Genomic DNA, 20,409 nt, shown 5'->3' with positions numbered 1-20,409 from the left:
GATCACGATTTTCCCCGACTAGACAATCAGCACTGCCAGCGCCAGGGCCGCCTTTTCGGAAGTACGGAAAGAGCTCCAGGGACTGAAAGGCGTTCGGTACGGTTTATTCTACCCGGCTAGACTCCGGATCACCATTAACAACCAAGAAAAGGAGTTTGTGGATCCGAAAAAGGCAATAGAGTACGTCTGAGAGCTACGCACAGAGACTGAGGACTGATCATCCTGTTGTCTTACGGCAGGACTTAACTCTTGCATCTTTGAGTAACTTCCCCAGAACCCTCGTTTGAGTACACTTTATAACGTGTGGCTGTCTGTCCTCATACCAGCGCTGCAGGAGCCCATATGAGTACTTTTTTGCACACTCTCAAGACAGTCTATTTCTTTTGAGACTGTTCTTTTTTTTTTTTTTGCCATGTTTTGTGGCTTGGGATTAGGTCCACCACTGCTCTCCTTAACTAATGTTACTGGTTTGTTCTTTGCTGTGCTTGTTCTGGTTCCCCTGTTCTCCGGGGAATCTGCTTCAAACAATGATACAGGAACCGTATCACTTTTTTTTTTTACATGGTTGAATGCCGGGTATACTGTGAGAGAAATGTTATACTGTAGCCTTATTAACAATGAGGATCCACTTCATATTATTTGGTTTAATTATCCATGTCCACACCATATATATGGCTACATTACTGTATTACACAGGCTATATCTGTGGACTATATGCTTCTGCTCCTTACTTTCATCCGATGGTCTTCAAATGTGGGAAATTAATGTACGATTCCCCTCTAGTATTTAATGGGGGGGTTCTAAAAATTATAACCTACAATGTTAAAGGTCTCCATAGCCCTGTTAAATGGAAGAAAATCATGCTCCAACTGAAACAAATCAACTGTCAGATAGCTTATCTTCAGGAAACCCATTTATCAGATGTGGAACATGAAAAGCTGAAGAAGTCGTGGGAAGACAAAATATACTATTCCTTTCATCGGTCTGGGAGGAAGAGAGGGGTCTCCATACTCATTCACAGGCATGTCATTTTTATAAAAACATCTATGCACAACGATACAGAGGGCAGATATATCCTAGTTAATGGACTGATTGATGGCATAGAAGTATCCCTCATTAACGTATATGCACCAAATGAAGATGACCCAAGCTTTATTAAAATGCTATTTAACAAGTTGTTACAGTATAGTACCTGACTTATTTTAATGGGGGACGACTTTAATTGTGTGATGTCAAATAGGGCCGACCCCCCTGTAAAACTGCCCTTTCCCAAATGAGTAAAATGCTTAAATACCAATGCACTGAGTCTGGTCATGTAGATTTATGGAGGTGCAGATATCCTGGAAGCAGGAATTTCACTTTCTACTCAAGCAGTCATGCATCATATTCAAGAATTTATTATTTTTCCACCCCTAAAAAAGACCAGCATAGAATATCAGACATCCTATTACACTATCTGATTATGTACCCTTGGAGTTAAAGTGGGATATAGGTCACAGTCCATCCTCCAAACAATGGAGACTAAATGTCTCCCTCTTAAATGACAGAGAATTTAGTATTTTTATTAAAACAGAACTTAAAAATTATATAGACACTAACAATTCACCTGAAACATCTCCCCTTATTTTATGGGACTGTGCTAAAGCTTTCCTTAGGAGCCGTATAATTTCATTTACATGTGCTCGGAAAAGGCAGAAGGAAGCCAAACAGCGTGAATTGGAAAATAAAATAAAAGAATTTGAGTACAGTCATAAACAATCTCCATCAAACATCTTATTAAAACAATTAAATGCAACCCGTAGAGAATTAGATGGTTTTTACTATCAGATAAGATTGAGGGAAATTTGAGATTTACCAACTAAAAATACTATGAGCATGGTAATAGAGCTAGTAGTTTATTAAACTTCCAACTAAGTAAACAAAAGTCATCTAATATAGTCCAAAAAATAAAATTACAAAGCACTGTAATTACAAATCGTGAGAAAATAGCAGACTCTTTCGCAAGCTTTTTTAAATCTCTCTACAAGAATACAGACACCTGCACTGATGATGGAAAATTAGCAGATTTTCTTAAAAATATAAAACTGGCAGAACTGACAAAAGAAACGGCTAAGAAATTACATGAACCAATTCAACAGTGGGAGGTTAAGCAGGTGATATCCACATTAAAAAATAATAAAAGTCCGGGGCCAGATGGCTATGTGAATGAATTTTATAAAATGTTTTGTGATTTATTGTCTCCCCTTTTGCTAAAAGCTTATCACTACGCACTGTATTCTAAAACGGTGGCACCGTCCTGGACAGATGCAACCATAGTGGTAATACACAAAGAAGACAAAGATCAAACTGAATGTCAGTCTTATAGGCATTCAGTCTTAACCACACATTATAGGCCAATATCCTTGTTAAATGGAGATGTGCGGATAACTGACTGCAATTCTAGCTAAGCGGGTAAATCAGATAATAACCCAATTTATTCATCCAGACCAAACTGGGTTCATCACAGGAAGATACTATAGGGATAATTTACGGCGACTGTTGAATATAATATCGTATCAAAAAGATAATAAATCGGAATCCATAATTTTATCCTTTGATGCTCAAAAAGCATTCAACCGCTTGTCTTGCCCATTTTTATTTCAAACCCTAAAATGCTTTGGATTCGGTCCTAACTTTATAAATTGGATACAAACTCTCTATTCAAACCCACAGGCCTCTGTTAAAGTCAACGGCTATACATCACAGAGATTCAAACTGAATGTGGCTGCAGGCAGGGCTGTTCTCTCTCACCACTTTTATTTGCCATTAGCATTGAACCACTTGTCCAACTTATTAGAGATAATGATAACATAAAAAGAATTACGATAATTAATGAGGAACATAAAATATCGCTCTATGCAGACAATGTACTGTTACATTTAACAGAATTGACATCAACTATACCACATCATAAGACACTTATCAGTGAATTTGGATACTAAATAAACTAAAGTGTAAAACATCTCACTGGGTTTAAGTGGCCTGGGGAAGGTCTTAAATACCTTGGTATATTCATCCCCTTATCCCTGCAAGACCTGTATGACTCAAATTCTACTAAAATAATTCAGTGCATAAAAGTCGACTTGGACCGATGGACAGGCCTCCCTCTTTCTCTGCTGGGCTGCATTGAAAGTATCCATATGAATGTTCTGCCCCGATTTCTTTATCTATTCCAAATGCTTCCTGTAGATATTCCCAAGCTTGCTTTTGAAAATTGGGACAAAATGCTTTCAAAGTTCATCTGGCAAAATAAGTGACCTAGAATTAGACTTAAAAGTTTACAGCAACCTAAGTCCAATGGTGGCCTTAAGTTACCAAATTTAAAATTATCCTTCTGGGCTGCACAAATGAAACCACTCACAGACTGGATTTAAGATAATACAAGCACAAGATGGGTTAATATTGAAAAACAACTATGTGACATCCCTTTAGAATTCATACCTTTCATAGACACCCCCTCTGGAAGGATGTCAGACTGGATGAAAGTAACTCTTAAAATATGGGGTAAAATAAAATGTGTCTTTAAGTCAATCTCGCCTCTAACAAGTAATGGACATATGAAGACTTTTACACCGATTAATCTTGACAGTAGTTGGTCAAAAATGTTCAGAGAAGGGATTGATTTACCTTCACCAACTGTTTGACTGTGGCATACTTAAAACATTCAAGCAGCTGAAAAATGAATTTGATCTCTCTAATGCAAATTTCTTAAGATACTTGCAACTCAGACCGTTTTTGACAGCTCACAGGGACTGGGACAAAATCTTAGATCCCACACTCTTAGAACAGTATTTGATAAAGCTTCAAACTGGAGGTGAAAAAAGAAAATAATTTCAAAACTATACGATATAATGTCAATCAAAACAACTTATCACATATCAAGGAGAGATGGAAGATGGAGGCGAATGTGGCCATATCTCAGGATGAATGGCAGACTGTGTGCACTGAGGCACATTTAGTTACTAACTCCAAAACATGGAGGGAATTCAAATGGAAGATAGTTACTAGATATTTTAGAACCCCAGCCAGTGGTGGGCACAGATAACCAAAAAAATAACTTTGATAACAGATAATCAGATAACTGAAAAGTTATCTTTGATAAAGCTAAAACGATAAACCACCCAAAAATGTATCGGAAGTTACAGATAACCGATAAATTCCAGTATTGTTTCCGGTACACTTGCAACTACTAACAAGCTGATTTTGAGTTTTAACACCACGATCACTTCTGGAAGCATCAAAGGCGACGGCAGACCCAAACGAGTCAGCACTTCTGTCTTTGAGCGTCCTGCCCCCTGCTGGAAGCTCCAGTTTACTACATGGCTTCCAGCACAAACGCAGCTGAGAGGAGCCACAAACCTCAACTCTCTACTCAATCACAACGCTGCTGTCAGGCGGAGGTACTGGAAAATAAAGCAATGCTGACTTATGGTTTGGTGTAAATAAAATGAATACTGATAGATTAACTCCATTAATGTCCATTCTGTCATTTGTGCAAAATTAAGATATAACATATATCTTTTAATGTTGAATAATGCACTAATTCTGAAGTTTTGTAACAAACACAGACAGATGGCATTCTGGGTAAAATGTGCCTCCGCTAACACTGATTGGTTGACTCATTCATTCTATGTAAACCAACACATTATTGTGAGGTGTGTCGTGTGTTGGTGTTTACAGATAAATGTGCTTTTGTAAAATATGCCATTTTTTATCTGTAAAAAAAAAAAAAAAAAAAGACATTTTCAAAAAAAAAAAAAAGTCAAGTTGTAATTAGATAACCGTCTGCTATAACCGGTGTGAAAATAAATAGAACACTGCCATGACCTACTGGTGCCAGTGCGAGTTTTGGCCCTTTTTCAGCTGATTTTTCATTCGTGCGAGAATTTTTTGGATCGCACCAAGTTTCAGGTTAATCGCGTGTCCTGCATTGTTTAGTATACATGGAGTAACGAGCTGCGTTTAACATCTCACGACCACCTCCTGATCGGCGATCGTATGGTCAGATGAAAATCAAACCTGTTTGATATTCTGGTCGGCCGTCGTGAGGGTATCCCACTGCTGAAGCGCTACAACTGTCCAACCTCTCGCACTGTGCCTGTGCAAACACCTCAGACCTGTCTTCTTTTTTTGTTGTTGTTTTTTAAACTTTAATGTCTCCCATCGACAGGTTTTGTAATTTAAGTTTGAAAAAAAAGCTTTTGTTTATGTTTTGCTTCTGTAAACACGAGTCTGTGCGTTTTTTTTAATGTACAATGTGTGTGAGAACATAAATCATGCGCTCTAAACTTTTACACCATGCGGTTCTGTTGTACACTTTAAGCTGGAACTGAGTACAGTGATTGAAAATATCAGCCCAGCTTCAGGGTGAATACTGCCATGAACACTAATGGCCAGTAGATGGCAGTAGAGACCTTGAAAACTTACCAAAACAAAATTCCAGATAATCTGTGTCTGCTACGTTTAAGATGCATGGACTTTAATAAACGCAAACACAATAACAACGTCTATAAACCCAGAGAATATATTCAAGAGAGTTTTAGGCACTAGAGTCTTCCTCAACAGTAAAAGACCTGGATTGTACAAACAAACTTTTCCCACATGTGGGCCCAGGAAACACTCTGGCCACCCCACAGGAAACTGGCATCTCGTGACAAATCTGATACTTCCTTTTTTTTACAGGAAAATACTCAAGGAGAGGGCGACACCTAGTGGTGCCCTACGTTACATTAAGAAGAATCATAAGAATGCACTGTTAGAAAAAAAATTGTTGCTTAAATTGCACAGGTTGCACAATGTCTTTTCACTTGAACTGAGCGAGCTCTTGCTGTACAACTCATCACTCAGGGGGAGGAGGAGTAACAGGAACACAAAGGTCAGGAATGAGAGTAACAATAGTAGCCAGTTAAACCAGTATGTCTGGTATTTACAGTTGCATGCAAAGGTTTGGGCACACCTGATGATTTCCATGTTTTTCCTTTATAAATCATTGGTTGTTTGATTCAGCAATTTCAGTTAAATACAGCAGACAACATATTTGAGAAGTGAAATGAAGTTTCTAGGATTTACAGAAAGTGTGCAATAATTCTTTAAACAAAATTAGGCAGGTGCATAAATTTGGGTACCCCAACAGAAAAAAATACATCAATATTTAGTAGATCCTCCTTTTGCAGAAAGAGCATCCTCTTTAAGTCAAGTGGATATGACACTTAAAGACAACAGTCTTATTACATGTAACAAAGGTTATATAATTCGCTCAACCTAAGCATTTTGGGAAAATGGACACGGTTCTCCCATTATATACAACATTTGAACATCCTGCAACTGAAAAAAGTGCACGCCCCGTGACCAGCTTCCTGCTGAGCACCAAGCCTGAAATACGTCATTGCATGTAGACCATATCGGCTTGCACGCCTGGCAGTCGTTGTTTACACTTTTTTTAGAGGCAGAAACTTTGATTAAACACAGCCCTCAAGGACTTGTTTGTCGATATGCCTGACCAGTGTGTCGCAGCATATTGCACAAACACAAGGGTGAAAGGTTTTAGCCTTTTCAAGTCCAGGCAGATTGACAGAAAGCCGCGGTGTGCATGAAATGTCAAGCTGCCGCTCGCACTTTGCTCCCAACACTTTCCTCTATCGTCTCCATGTTCTCACCGCTCACAGGAACACCTAAAATGTCAACCCCAAATAATATGTTCACAATAATCTTGAAATGGTCAAGGAACTTGAAAAATATCAGTGCAATACATAGTAAACACAGCGGCGGCATGTTCACTGTTGTTTTTGGCGGCTCCGGAACTATAACAAAGGCAGTAAATAGACGCTAGAATCGAAAATGCTATAATTATCAAAGCCTCCCTTACCATTCCGTGTTCTGCAGCCTTTCAAAATCCATCTTAATTGGCACGTCTCTTGCCTCTGCTTCGGCTCCGCCACAAGTACCGTCGGCATTATTTTCACTGCCAGAATGCTCCTGGTTTGAATGTTCGTCCGAAAGATACGGCTCAAATCACTGCTGCAACATCCTCAGGATCTGAGTCGGTCTTGATTTCCTCACAGAAATAATCCACACTTGAAGAGTCAGAAAAGTTCTCAATCTCGTCACTGTCCGTGCTGAGGTCCATCTGTTCCTGTTGTCAATCTAACAGACAAAGACGGGACTCTACTCTTTTTGTATCCTTCTCCTAAACCATGATGTTGAACAATCTTTGTTTTCAGGTCATTTGAGAGTCGTTTAGAGGCTTCCATGTTGCCACTCATTAGAAGAGATGCAAAGAGGGGAAAGATTTGCAAATGGCCACCTTAAATATCCTTTCTCATGATTGGATTCACCTGTGTAAGGAGGTCAAGGGTCAACAAGTTTACCAAACCAATTTTGTGTTCCAATAATTAGTGCTAAATATATTCAAATCAATAAAATGACAAGGGTGCCCAAATTTATGCACCTGCCCATCCATCCATCCATTTTCTTCCGCTTTATCCAGACTCGGGTTGCGGGGGCAGCAGCTCAAGCAAAGCCGCCCAGACCTCCCGATCCACACACACCTCCCTCATCTCCTCCGGGGGAACCTCAAGGCGTTCCCAAGCCAGCCGAGAGATGTAGTCCCTCCAGCGTGTCCTGGGTCTTCCCCGGGGCCTCCTCCCAATAGGACGTGCCCAGAACACGTCTCCAGGGGGCATCCGGAAAAGATGCCTGAGCCACCTCAACTGACTCCTTTCGACGTAGAGGAGCAGCGGCTCGACTCCGAGCTCCTCACCCAATTTTGTTTAAATAATTATTGCACACTTTCTGTAAATCCTAGAAACTTCATTTCACTTCTCAAATATCACTGTGTTTGTCTGCTATATATTTAACTGAAATTCCTGATCCAAACAACCAATGATTTATAAAGGAAAATCATGGAAGTCATCAGGGGTGCCCAAATTTTTGCATACAACTGTATATTGCAAACTCCCTGCACATATGCTCTCATAATTAGTGGTTTCTGATGGTTTTTTATTCCTCTCCTGAAGCGAGGTAACAGGTGCATTTCTCACTCGGCAATTCATGGTATTTCTCTGCGTGTGACGTAGTTTATAGCAAAACAGAAACATCCCAGACAGAGACAGACAGAGGGAAACGAATGCGGTTATGTCCGATAACGAAGCTTCAGACCTTTTCTTTGAAAGCAGTGGCTCGGATTTACAGAGGAGATGACACATTTCACCCCAAAACTCTTAACTTTTTCAGAGTCTGTCGGATTTTGGAACTTAAAGTGTTATGACGCTGCTGTTTGTGTCACAGCTGCTGGTTTACTGCTGCTGGGATCATGGATATGCCCGGACATGCAGATGTATGTCTCATATTGTAAAACCTCAAAATACGCTATTTTCAGGAGATAATAGACTCTCTAATTTGCAACAATCCTGACAGAATCTGAGTTGAAGGCAGAGCTGCGATTGGACATTATGTGCGCGCGCGAGCCCGCGCGATCAGAACCTGAGACCAAGTGGACCTGGACATTATTCTTTGGCTGAGTGGAACTTAAAAATGATCTCTGGCTATGGATCCGAGTGAAGACGAGTGGACTGTTCCATAGCTGGCGATCGCAATTACAATCACATGCGCACGTGGGCACAACGTTGTAATACAAACCATAAACTGCAATCGATCAAAACGTTTTTTCCTCCCAAAATGAGACGTCCTGCTCTGACGTGTAGCAGCTGGCTGAGCTCAGCTCAGAGGTATGGAGAGACATTCAAGCCAAAATATCTGAAAGGAAATGCTTTTGACAAAAACTACAGTGTTTTTAAGTGTTCTTTTGTACTGAAAATTATTTGTTGTTTATTATTCTGTAAGAAAACTGCTTGGAGTGGAAAATTACCAAAACTGAAAAATAAAACTCAAGATTCTTACTATGTGTAATGTAATTTTCTTTTTGTTAGAATCGATCTTATAAAATTGGTATCAAAAAAGTATCATTCAGGAACCGGTATTGAAGTGAAGATATCAGTATTGGTACCGGTATAGAAAATCTTTGATTGATACCCAGCCCTAGAAGTGAAGGAAAGTGAAATATGCTTTGTGCAACATGGCAGCACGGAGAGCGCCAGCTCATACAGCGCTTATACAACCCCTGGCAAAAAATTATGGAATCACCGGCCTCAGAGGATGTTCATTCAGTTGTTTAATTTTGTAGAAAAAAAGCAGATCACAGACATGACACAAACCTAAAGTCATTTCAAATGGCAACTTTCTGGCTTTAAAAAACACTATAAGAAATCAGGAAAAAAAATTGTGGCAGTCAGTAACGGTTACTTTTTTAGACCAAGCAGAGGGAAAAAAAATATGGAATCACTCAATTCTGAGGAAAAAATTATGGAATCATGAAAAACAAAAGAACGCTCCAACACATCACTAGTATTTTGTTGCACAATCTCTGGCTTTTATAACAGCTTGCAGTCTCTGAGGCATGGACTTAATGAGTGACAAACAGTACTTTTCATCAATCTGGCTCCAACTTTCTATGATTGCTGTTGCCAGATCAGCTTTGCAGGTTGGAGCCTTGTCATGGACCATTTTCTTCAACTTCCACCAAAGATTTTCAATTGGATTAAGATCCGGACTATTTGCAGGCCATGACATTGACCCTATGTGTCTTTTTGCAAGGAATGTTTTCACAGATTTGCTCTATGGCAAGATGCATTATCATCTTGAAAAATGATTTCATCATCCCCCAAACATCCTTTCAATTGATGGGATAAGAAAAGTGTCCAAAATATCAACGTAAACTTGTGCATTTATTGATGATGTAATGACAGCCATCTCCGCAGTGCCTTTACCTGACATGCAGCCCCATATCATCAATGACTGTGGAAATTTACGTTCTCTTCAGGCAGTCATCTTTATAAATCTCATTGGAATGGCACCAAACAAAAGTTCCAGCATCATCACCTTGCCCAATGCAGATTTGAGATTCATCACTAAATATGACTTTTATCCAGTCATCCACAGTCCATGATTGCTTTTCTTTAGCCCATTGTAACAGGGCTGTACAGTGCGAGCATTTTGCTCGCATATTGCGCCTAAAATTTGATTGTGCGAGGAAAAAAAATAAAACGGACGCACGTGTGCGCAAATGTATTTCAACCCTTTCATTCACATTTTGCTTCTAAAATAAATACAGTGGTCCCTCGCTATAACGCGGTTCCCCTTTCGCAGACTCGCTGTTTCGCGGATTTTTTTAGTCCAATTTTACATGCTTTTTTTTTTTTTTTACAGTGCATTGTGTTCCGTGGCCTCATCAAGCAGCCGGTCGTGACACCGCAAAGGGAGAGTACGCGCATTGTGTTCTGCGTGTCTGTTTATAAGAATCTTCTCGCCCAGAAGAAAAAAAGAGCGCCAACAACTACCCATAACTGTGTTCTACACTCGGAAAAAGACACCTGCAGCGAGGTGTGAGTCAGTGGAAAAAGACGTGACAGCGCAGCGGCGCCAGGACGAAGAGGTGCGATTAGAGGAACTGTGAAATACTGGTCAGTCACTATTAATAATTTCTTATGTGTCCAACCTCGTAAGTTGATCGTTAAAATTAAATTTGTTAGGTCTAAAAGCCATCATAATTATTTATAGGAAAACATTCTATTTTTATTTCTCAAACAAATGTTTGGGCCTGAAAACAGGTTGGTCTTATTTTTCTACTCAGGTTTGAACTTTGAGAGTGTTTACACACGAGAGAAAAGTGAGAAAATGTTCATGTCTGATTGAGAAAAGTGTATAAAGTGTGTAGTGAGGGGTTTTACAGCTTTAAAACGTCTAAAAACGTTAAAACCTTAGTTGAATGTAGCTAAGCGTAGCAGGCGACCTGAGTATAAAAAGTGGGACTGGGATGTTATGTGTGTTTGAGGGTTTAAAATAATACAAGAAGTACACAGCAAAAAGTACAGTCACTTGCCCAGTTCCGGATCACTGCTGTAGTTTTTGTGCCGCCATTTCTCGTAATCAGCACGAATAAGCTAATACTTGGTACCAATGGAAAGATTGATGTTTTGTCTACAAACGACCACAAGCTCGACCGGATCCAGCCGTCCTTGTGACCAGCAGAGGAATCAAAACATCCCAGTGTCTGCGGTGTGCACGCCTTTTCTGACTCACTCATTCCTGCAGGTTTTAAAGTAACAATCTCTAAAACGTAGCAAAGGTGAGTTAGCCATTCGGTGTTTTTGGTTCTAGAGTGGGAAAATACTTACTTACTTGTGTAGAAAATGTCAGTGTGTTATGTCTTGCTGTTTAATTGCTGCGCACATTTATCTCCGACGCGAAAATTTGCCTTATGTCTGTAGTCGTGAGTCATGTGGACTTTGGGGGTCATCTCAACATCACGAATGGACATGAATGTGGGGGCTTTTACTTTTTAATTCGGGAGAAATCTCACCTCCACACTTCATTTTTTGCTCGTAAAAACGTATAACGGCGCTTTTCGAAACAAAGTAAATTCTCATTTAATAAGTATTATTTCTATCATTTTGTGTTCAAAACACATTCTTGGGCACAGTGTGTATCATTCTGCATTAGAAGGGCTCCAACCAGATGCCAGGAATGACCCCAAAGTGACGCAGAGTGTCATGATCCGGAACTGGCAAAAGTGATCCATTTCTGGCAAATGTTTGCGCAACACATAATGCGGTTTCACACTTTAAGTAGAAGCGCTACTCCACCCAGACTTTTTCAGCTAAATAACATCCAAATACCCAATACAACCATACACAATTAAAGGACATTCAGTTGCATTATGGCTCCGTGTCGCGGGACTTTAAAAAAGGTGATCCGGAACTGGGCAACCGTCTGTAATGAAATAGACAAAAGCAATGATGTAAATAACGATAGAAAAGGAAGTAAAAAACAATGAACTAAATACAACAATAGAATCATATAAAATGTGCATGTGTGTGTGGAAAAGGTACTCTCTGTACAGTAGGTGTCTTTGCGTTAATAATAAAATTGTATCAAGAAATTTCAGTGCTCCTAAAATTGTATCTGTGCTCCTAAATTTTTTCATTTAGGAGCACCTGTGCTCCTAGTGAAAAAGCTAAGCATACAGCCCTGTGTAACCTTGTTTTTTCTGTTTAGGTGTTAATGATGGCTTTCGTTTAGCTTTTCTGTATGTAAATCCCATTTCCTTTAGGCGGTTTCTTACAGTTCGGTCACAGACGTTGACTCCAGTTTCCTTTCCTCCCATTCGTTCCTCATTTGTTTTGTTGTGCATTTTCAATTTTTGAGACATATTGGTTTAAGTTTTCTGTCTTGACACTTTGATGTCTTCCTTGGTCTACCAGTATGTTTGCCTTTAACAACCTTCCCATGTTGTTTGTATTTGGTCCAGAGTTTAGACACAGCTGACTGTGAACAACCAACATCTTTTGCAACATTGGGTGATGATTTACCCTCTTTTAAGAGTTTGATAATCCTCTCCCTTGTTTCAATTGGCATCTCTCGTGTTGGAGCCATGATTCATGTCAGTCCACTTGGTGCAACAGCTCTCCAAGGTCTGATCACTCCTTTTTAGATGCAGACTAACGAGCAGATCTGATTTGATGCAGGTGTTAGTTTTGGGGATGAAAATTTACAGGGTGATTCCATAATTTATTCCTCACAATTGAGTGAGTCCATATTTTTTTCCAACTGCTTGGTCTAAAAAAGTAACCGTTACTGACTGCCACAATTTTTTTTCTTGATTTCTTATAGTGTTTCTTAAAGCCAGAAAGTTGCCATTTGAAATGATTTTAGTTTTGTGTCATGTCTGTGATCTGCTTTTTTTCTACAAAATTAAACAACTGAATGAACATCCTCCGAGGCCGGTGATTCCATAATTTTTGCCAAGGGTTGTAAAACAGAATGACACGTAATGTGGACTGATGATCATTTCTGCAATAAAAACAGATGAGTATTTGAAGCAAAGGAAAGTGTAACTGTGCTTTTAAAACTTGTACTGTGGTGCTTGGGATGAAGCTGGCACTCCACTTATGAAGTGAAACCAGATGACAACCACATTGATTTGGGGACTCGAGTTTAGTTTTTTTTTCCCAAAACAGTGAACCTAAATAAATAAATAATTGGGACGATGACGATCGTCCCATGACGATCTCCAAAAAATGCCAAAATGCTCATAAATATGTTACTTTGAACTTGGGGGGCTGTGTCACACACCACAAATGAAAGATTCATTTTTTTTTATTTGCTTTTTTTGGGGGGTTAATCTGATCATCCTCACAAGTTTTACTTTTGCTTCCATTAAGTATCTCAATGTCAAGGACACAGAATCCAGAAACATGAATATCACTGCTGAGATAAGTAAATATCTCCACAAGATTAGCACTTTCACCACATACAGGCAACACTTCTGATGGGCAAGAAGCCATTGAAAGCTGGACCTTAGTCTTGATCCAGGTAAACCGCAAACCGAGACATTGTGAGTCCTCACTCAGCTTCTGAAGTTTTGCAATCAGGGTATCCTTTGATATCAGACAGATCACAGCATCGTCGACAAAGTCAAAGACAGTAAACCTTTGCTTGCCAACAACCCTGCACAACACATAGTCCATAATAATAAATGTATCAATTGTGAAAGCAACTGTGAGTTGCAGCCCTATATGAGTCACAATTTGCTAATGTGTTATTTTGTGGTATGCTTCTGTAAATGGTCTTCAAATAAATAAGATGCAAGAGAAATATTTGTTTCTTTTAGTCCATCTCTTCGGTTTTATATTGCATATCTGTAGAAACAGAATCTTTCATAGCTAATTATTTTTAACAAAACATTTGAAAAAAAATGGGTACTCAGACATGTTTATTTTGTGACATACCTCGACACCCAATTTTCAAGCTTCAAAATTGAGTTGTTTTGTTGGTCTGGTTAACTGGATACAGTTTCTATTTACAGATATGGATCATACAAATCTATTAATTGCCAAATAAATGGTATATTGTCTTTGTTTTTTTTTTTGTTTGTTTGTTTTATGAGGTCTTATATTTTGGTGTTTGGTATGTTTAATTTCTGTCAAAAAAATCTCAAAATCCAAGTGGTCCCAAATCTAGCAGAGTAGTCTGATTATCAATATTCAGGGTTGGGTAGGATTACTTTGAAATGTAATCCAAAAGTAATCAGATTACAAGTAATCCAAATGTATGTACATACATACATACATGTAATCCACATGTATTCTTTCAAAGTAATCCTACCCAACCTTGCCAATATTGCAGTGATAAATGCTTAGAAATATAGCAAGCTGTAAAGTCCAATCCTCTCCTCCATATGCCTCAGCCAGAACAATATTTAATGCTCACTCCAAATTACTCCCTCCAAATTCTGTCAAGATTTAACATACATGAACACAACCTTTATTATCAAGTGCATAAGCAGTAAAAAGCTATGACTCAGCAGGATTGGAGCTCAATGTGCACACAACATGATGATGTCATCAGTTTTTGTGAAGAACCTCTGCAATGGCCACCATCACACACCCGGTTGTCCAAGAACTGACATGCGTGAAATTGTGACATACATGATGTTTTCTACGCGACTTTTCGCACAGGAAAAGAGGTAAGTTGCTTAAGATTTCTGTAGAACAAATACATTGAATGTGTCCATTCTACATTTTCAATTGGCAGACACATTTGTGTAAGGAGATCAGAAATATTCATCTGCATGCTTTCACGAATGTCAAATTTGATGGAATTCTGTTCACCTACATCATATTTTGATGGATGTTTTTTCACATATGTTGTAAAGCTAACAGTCAAAAATGAAATGCATGATTCCAAAATCCCAAATGAGGTGCATTCATCATCTCTGAGTTTCTTCATAAGATGAATATCCCTGGAAAACATTGATAGCAAATCAGATGTGAGTGGGGTCAGCATCCACTGGATTGATTCATTATATTCACGTATGTCAGTTTTGACAATAATATGCACATCTCGGGCCGCGCGGTGCATTATGGGTACACTAAATTTTTTCGGCTACCAATCCACATTCAAAGACAGCGGTAAGCAGTGAGGAGTGCTATGATTTGGACCATTTCAACCGTTGGAAAGTTGATGATTTAAAGTGTTTTTTGTAAGCTCCACGGATTGTCTGTTACAACCAGAACTGCATATGGCAGTAGACAGAAACAGAAAGAAGAGCTGGCTGCCCTTGTGTATGCTGCATCGGTAAAGAAACAACCATTGGTGCTGACAAAGAAGGAAGAGAGAGCTGCTGTCGCAAATGACTACCAGTCCTTGTTGATAGCTGAAGACAAACAAATTTCTGACCCCTTGAAGGCAACTGACGGATGGTTTTACAAAGTCCAGGGTCTGAAACTGTGGATATTGCAGAATATTTGCTAAGCAGGCTTAAGAAATCCCTACTCCACCGGCTTCATAATGACTACAATGAGGGTGGGTCTCACATATAACCTCTTTGGTGTCACGTTTGTTTTAGTAAGTTGACAGACATACAATGATATGTGCATGCATGCAGTTTGTTTATAGAACATGTTAATATTACAATATTATGCTCCATGTCATTCATGGCACGACATTACAGTCTTAAGCCAATTCACGAAAACGGCGCCATCAACCACATTATAATTCGGCACGGTTTCAGGAGATTGACAAAATAAATGTGTGCAAGACACTTACAATTTTAGTCCATCTTTTACGTACATCTGGATATTTCTTTCCTGTGGGGAAATTGTGTAGAATGAACAGAGGTTTACAACCACATTTCTTCTTCTCTCCGTCTTTGGGTGGACTCGGCGGAGCCTTGCAATCGTATGTTTTCAGACACCTTTCAAGCCTATAAATTCTGTTCGAGCATTTGAGAAAAGCACAATGTGCACCTGTCATTATTGTATGCGTCGCTTAAGGCTTAAAGCCTTTGAAACAATCCCTGTAAGCCTTAAATTTCACAGTCTGTTAACGCTACCATATACAAAATTCAATGGTAGCGGTGTGTGTTTGGTAGCTGGAATTTTTGACCCCGTCTGACCCATGCGTGCACAGATGCGTTGCGCACTTCGCTTGATTCAAGTATGTCATATTACAGCCCATTCTGCCCTCCAAACTTTTCAGTTAGTTTCTCCTGTGCTTGACTACCCAAAAATGACTGTCAGTGACTTGAACCACATTTGTTTTGGAAGTTGGTTATATTTACATCTAAAAAAACTTCAACACAATGTTCTTCCCCAGGTTTGAAAATTTACCCCTCCTGTCATGTATATATGTATCACATTAGCAAATTGTGACTCATATGTGTTTACAGGTTCAATATTTTCTAAATAACCCATACATAGTTTTAAAACCTCAGTTTTAATTTTCTAAATCATGATCATGGTACTGCAAAAGACAAATATAAAATGTAGTAGCGATTAAAAAAAAAAAAAAAAAAATGGGTGTCCACAATTGCTCCATGTTACAAATTTCTAGAACTGTCCCTGGTGTCACGATTAGTCAATGAGGAATAAAACCACAGGTTGTGATAAGATTAACAACGTAAACATATATAGCACCATGTAACACAATTTTTGTTCCTGGCTTCCAACTGCTTGTGTCTAAAGTCTATGGAAAAATGATTACATTCAGCACAAACTTTGATTTTATTTTTTTTACGTTCTAGAAAGTTTTAAAAGTTTTTGAAATTTCTAGATAATTCTGGAAACTTCTAGAAAATTCTGGACATTTCTAGCAGTTAAAGAATATTCTAGAAGACTACTCAGTAGTAGTGAAGGCGAATCGAGAATATTCTTGAAAACAGACAAATTTCAAAATATCATTGTCCTGATCACAGAAGCAAAGTTTCTGTGGAATAACAGCTATTTTCTATTTATTTAAGGCACAACAGGTTAGGAAAACACACTGTGTACCCAGGAACGAAACAAAAATAAAAATTTGTTACATAGTGTAATACAGGACTTACAGGGTGAGAATAAACACTGTCAGAAGCCGACAGGAGGCCTAGAATCCATAGCTGCACATGTATTTTACTGTAAAACAGCTTTTGGTGTCATTAGCATGCCAAATCTACCAAGTTTTCAAATGAACTTTAAGTATACATACCGCAATGACTGATAAAGTTAATACAAGAGGGACTAGTGTATTCACTACTGGTAGCCCTCCAGCAGGTAAGGTTTAGTTTAATTTTCATCCACATGGCATCACTTCATTTACAAATCCACACTTAACCACTGACACTCGACCTACCACCACGATGACAGTGGGCAGAACAAGTGATAGATCTATACTGAAGTTATAAAAGCTTTTGGTAAGTTATTAACAATTGTAAGGTCCTATGCTTCAACAAATCATACATCATCTCTTAACTGTTTAAGACACTAAGGGAGTAGTCATTATTTATTTGGGGGGGGGGGTGGAGTTTGATTTCAAATCATGACAATTGGGGGGAGAGGATTTCAATTCACAGAATTTAAGTGGGTGAACGTCAAATATGGAGAAATTTTAGCTGAAAACCCTCCAGAATTCACCAAATACAAGTGTTCAAAGTCCCCCCCAAAAATTCTATTCGAGTATACTATGTCAATCATCAAATTTTGGGCCGATGTAAGAAAGGGTAACATTGACTTTCGGGGAGGGGGACAGGGGTTATTATGATTTGTGTGATGGGAGGGGGGCTTGGATTTCAATGCACATTTTGGGGAGGGGAGGGTTGCATTTCAATTTAACGGACTTCTGCAATCTTCCGGCCACCCCACGCTCATTAATCATTAATTACGCTGAAAATCCGTGAAAAAATTAAGCATGTTTAATTTCTTGCGTCCATTTCGCGTCACCCTTTGCGTCCCTCAGAATATTGTGTCGTTAGGCTGCAAACCTCGGCGTCGTCATGATGCCGCATGACGCAACTCTATGTTGGCTCTATGTTGGCTCGGTGTGCCGCTTAACCCTCACCGTCATATACAATGGCTAAGACCAAGCTTTACTAAATTATAAATAACTTTTTAATGATATGAGATAGAAACTTACTTTTTTTTTTTTTTTGCTGAAAAGTTAACTCCGCTGACGTTCGAGTCAGCCATCAGCCATCTTTGTACTCCTCATAGAAGCTGTGTGATGACGTGTGCAATGCGAGTGTCCAATCGGAATTGGTTCACAATCACATGGTTTTCCAAAATCCAATCGTAGGGCAGATTTACCTCACGTGAAAAGCCAAAGATCGTTTTCAGGAGTGATATGTTACTAGTTGGCCCGTTTGAATAGCCCCTTGGGTACTCCAATGAGTACATACTATTAGTACATACTCAGTGCGCCCTGCGCCATTACGCACAGCGAAAGTGAAAGCAGACGGAGCAGATGGAGAGCCTCTGATGACAATCTCACGTGCTCAAACAAAGAGTGTGTAACTATCAGGATTGCTCCACTAGTTTGCATGTGAATGTTACTGGATAACTCTGTTGCTTTCTCTGCGTAAAGCACTGTTTATCATATCAAAATAACAAAACGCATAGACCATTTTGTATATATTGTTCAAAATGTGCATTTGTGTTTATTGTTTGAACCTTTTTGTTGTACAGTCTTTCACAAAAGACCTCAAATTACATTTATAAAGTGTCAAAACAGTTGTTTATTATAGTTTGCTGTGTTTTGAATAAATGTGTGTGGAAAATTATTTTTCGCTTTATTTTTTTCCTTGCCTATTCTTGAATGTAACATTTATTACACTTATAAAACACAACAAAAACATATATATTCTGAAAGCACAGGTTGTCCTGAAAAAAAGAGACATAAAACTTGATTGCAGGATGCAGGGAGAGCTGTTAACAGCAATAATAAATCATTTGTGCCAGGCGAGTGAACTGTCCAAAAAATGCCCTCGGACCCCAGAGGGTTAAGAGAGGTATCATCATTACCTTAAGAGGATCTTTTTCACAGGTTATCTGCTTAAATCTCACAAGTGTTTGTTTTTCACAGATATACATCTACATGTACAAACAGAAGAAATATTCAAATCAAATAGTGATTTATAAATCAGAACATTGCTTTTCAAATTACTTCATGGAATTATAAAATAAGTAATAAAGTTTTTTTAAAGAAATAAATTGCAGCACTTTGTTACAAATGATCTCACATGATCTCTCTGGTGATGGTAGAGTCGAGAACCCTGGACATCATGGACGATGCCAGTCACCCTCTGCACACCATCACCAGCAACCAGAGGAGCCTCTTCAGCCACAGACTGCTCCTTCACTGCTCCAAGTCCAACAGACTGAAAAACTCCTTTGTCCCTCAGGCCATCAGACTGTACAACTCCTCACTCGGGGAGAAGCAGTAACAGGCAGACCGGGGACGGGAAGGAGAGGAACAGTAGTAGGCAGTAAACCAGTATTGATCGGTATGTATGGTATTTATATTGTGTATTTGTATTTATATTTGCAAACTGTTTTTCTTTTTTACTTTCACTTTTGATGCTCTCTGTGCTTCTTACCCTGTGTGCTGCTATACAATGCTGCTGAAACCTCAATTTCCCTGAGGGAGTCTTCCAAGGATTAACAAAATTCTGTGTAATCTAATCTAATGTGTTTCAAATATGCACCAAAATGATCTAAATCTAACATTCAAATAAACTGTGAACATTTGATGGTATCAGTATTGGTACTGGTATGTGAACATGGAAAAGATCTTTTTTATCTACCTGACCCATATGAAAAAAACTTTTTATGCAGTCTTTATCAGAAAGATTATAGTCTAAAATTCAAAAGTGTTATGATGGTCCTTCAGTCACTAGACAGTGAACATTAATTTAATTTTGGATTTATGTCTGAATTACTTTTTACTTGTACAGTAGTATATTATTACATATAGGGTAGTACCCTTAATTATTTGGCATTTATCTGAAAATTCATAATTTAGTTATGTGGGAAAGATCCAAATTTAGAGTAAAGCTTTCACACAAGCTGATTAAGAGGGATCTACTACTAGTGAAGCCAGTACCGATCTGGGAAACAAAAGCCACCGTTAAAGAAGCAATTTACAACATTTTACAGCAGTAAAAAGGGGTATTTCGGACTGTGTATATGGTGAATGTTGACTTCCATGGGAATTTCAGTGTTATTCATAAATAGTTAAAAGGAATTTGACTTCCTATCGGCTCCTGTCGGTGTTTAGACTCACCGGACAAATTACAACAGCCTTAATTCAATTCTACACAACAGTAAAAATGTAACTTTGCCAAGACTGCGTGCAAAAGTATTCTGAGAGGACACAAAACAAACGTGCTCAGACTCACAGGAAGGAGAGAAGTGAAAAGAAACTTCATGAGTAAGTTCTGAACCGCCTGCAAACACTCACGTCCGCCAACAACTCTTTTCTTTTTCTTCTTCTTCTTCTTCTTCT

The 20,409-nt window shown here is 38.8% G+C and overlaps 1 protein-coding gene across 10 annotated transcripts in view; it reads right to left on the bottom strand.

The window, feature by feature from the left end:
• The window catches only part of ppip5k1b (diphosphoinositol pentakisphosphate kinase 1b), a 212,640-nt gene extending 192,231 nt beyond the window's left edge, over positions 1-20,409 (bottom strand). For all 10 annotated transcript variants that reach the window (XR_004562139.1, XR_004562138.1, XR_004562140.1 and 7 more), the window contains exon 1: positions 20,303-20,409. The gene's annotated coding sequence lies outside the window, so the exon portion shown is untranslated. The remainder of the gene's footprint in view (positions 1-20,302) is intronic.

This window comes from Thalassophryne amazonica, chromosome 8, assembly GCF_902500255.1.
Source record: "Thalassophryne amazonica chromosome 8, fThaAma1.1, whole genome shotgun sequence".
Taxonomy (NCBI): Eukaryota; Metazoa; Chordata; class Actinopteri; order Batrachoidiformes; family Batrachoididae; genus Thalassophryne; species Thalassophryne amazonica.
This window is presented reverse-complemented; position numbering and strand designations above follow the sequence as displayed.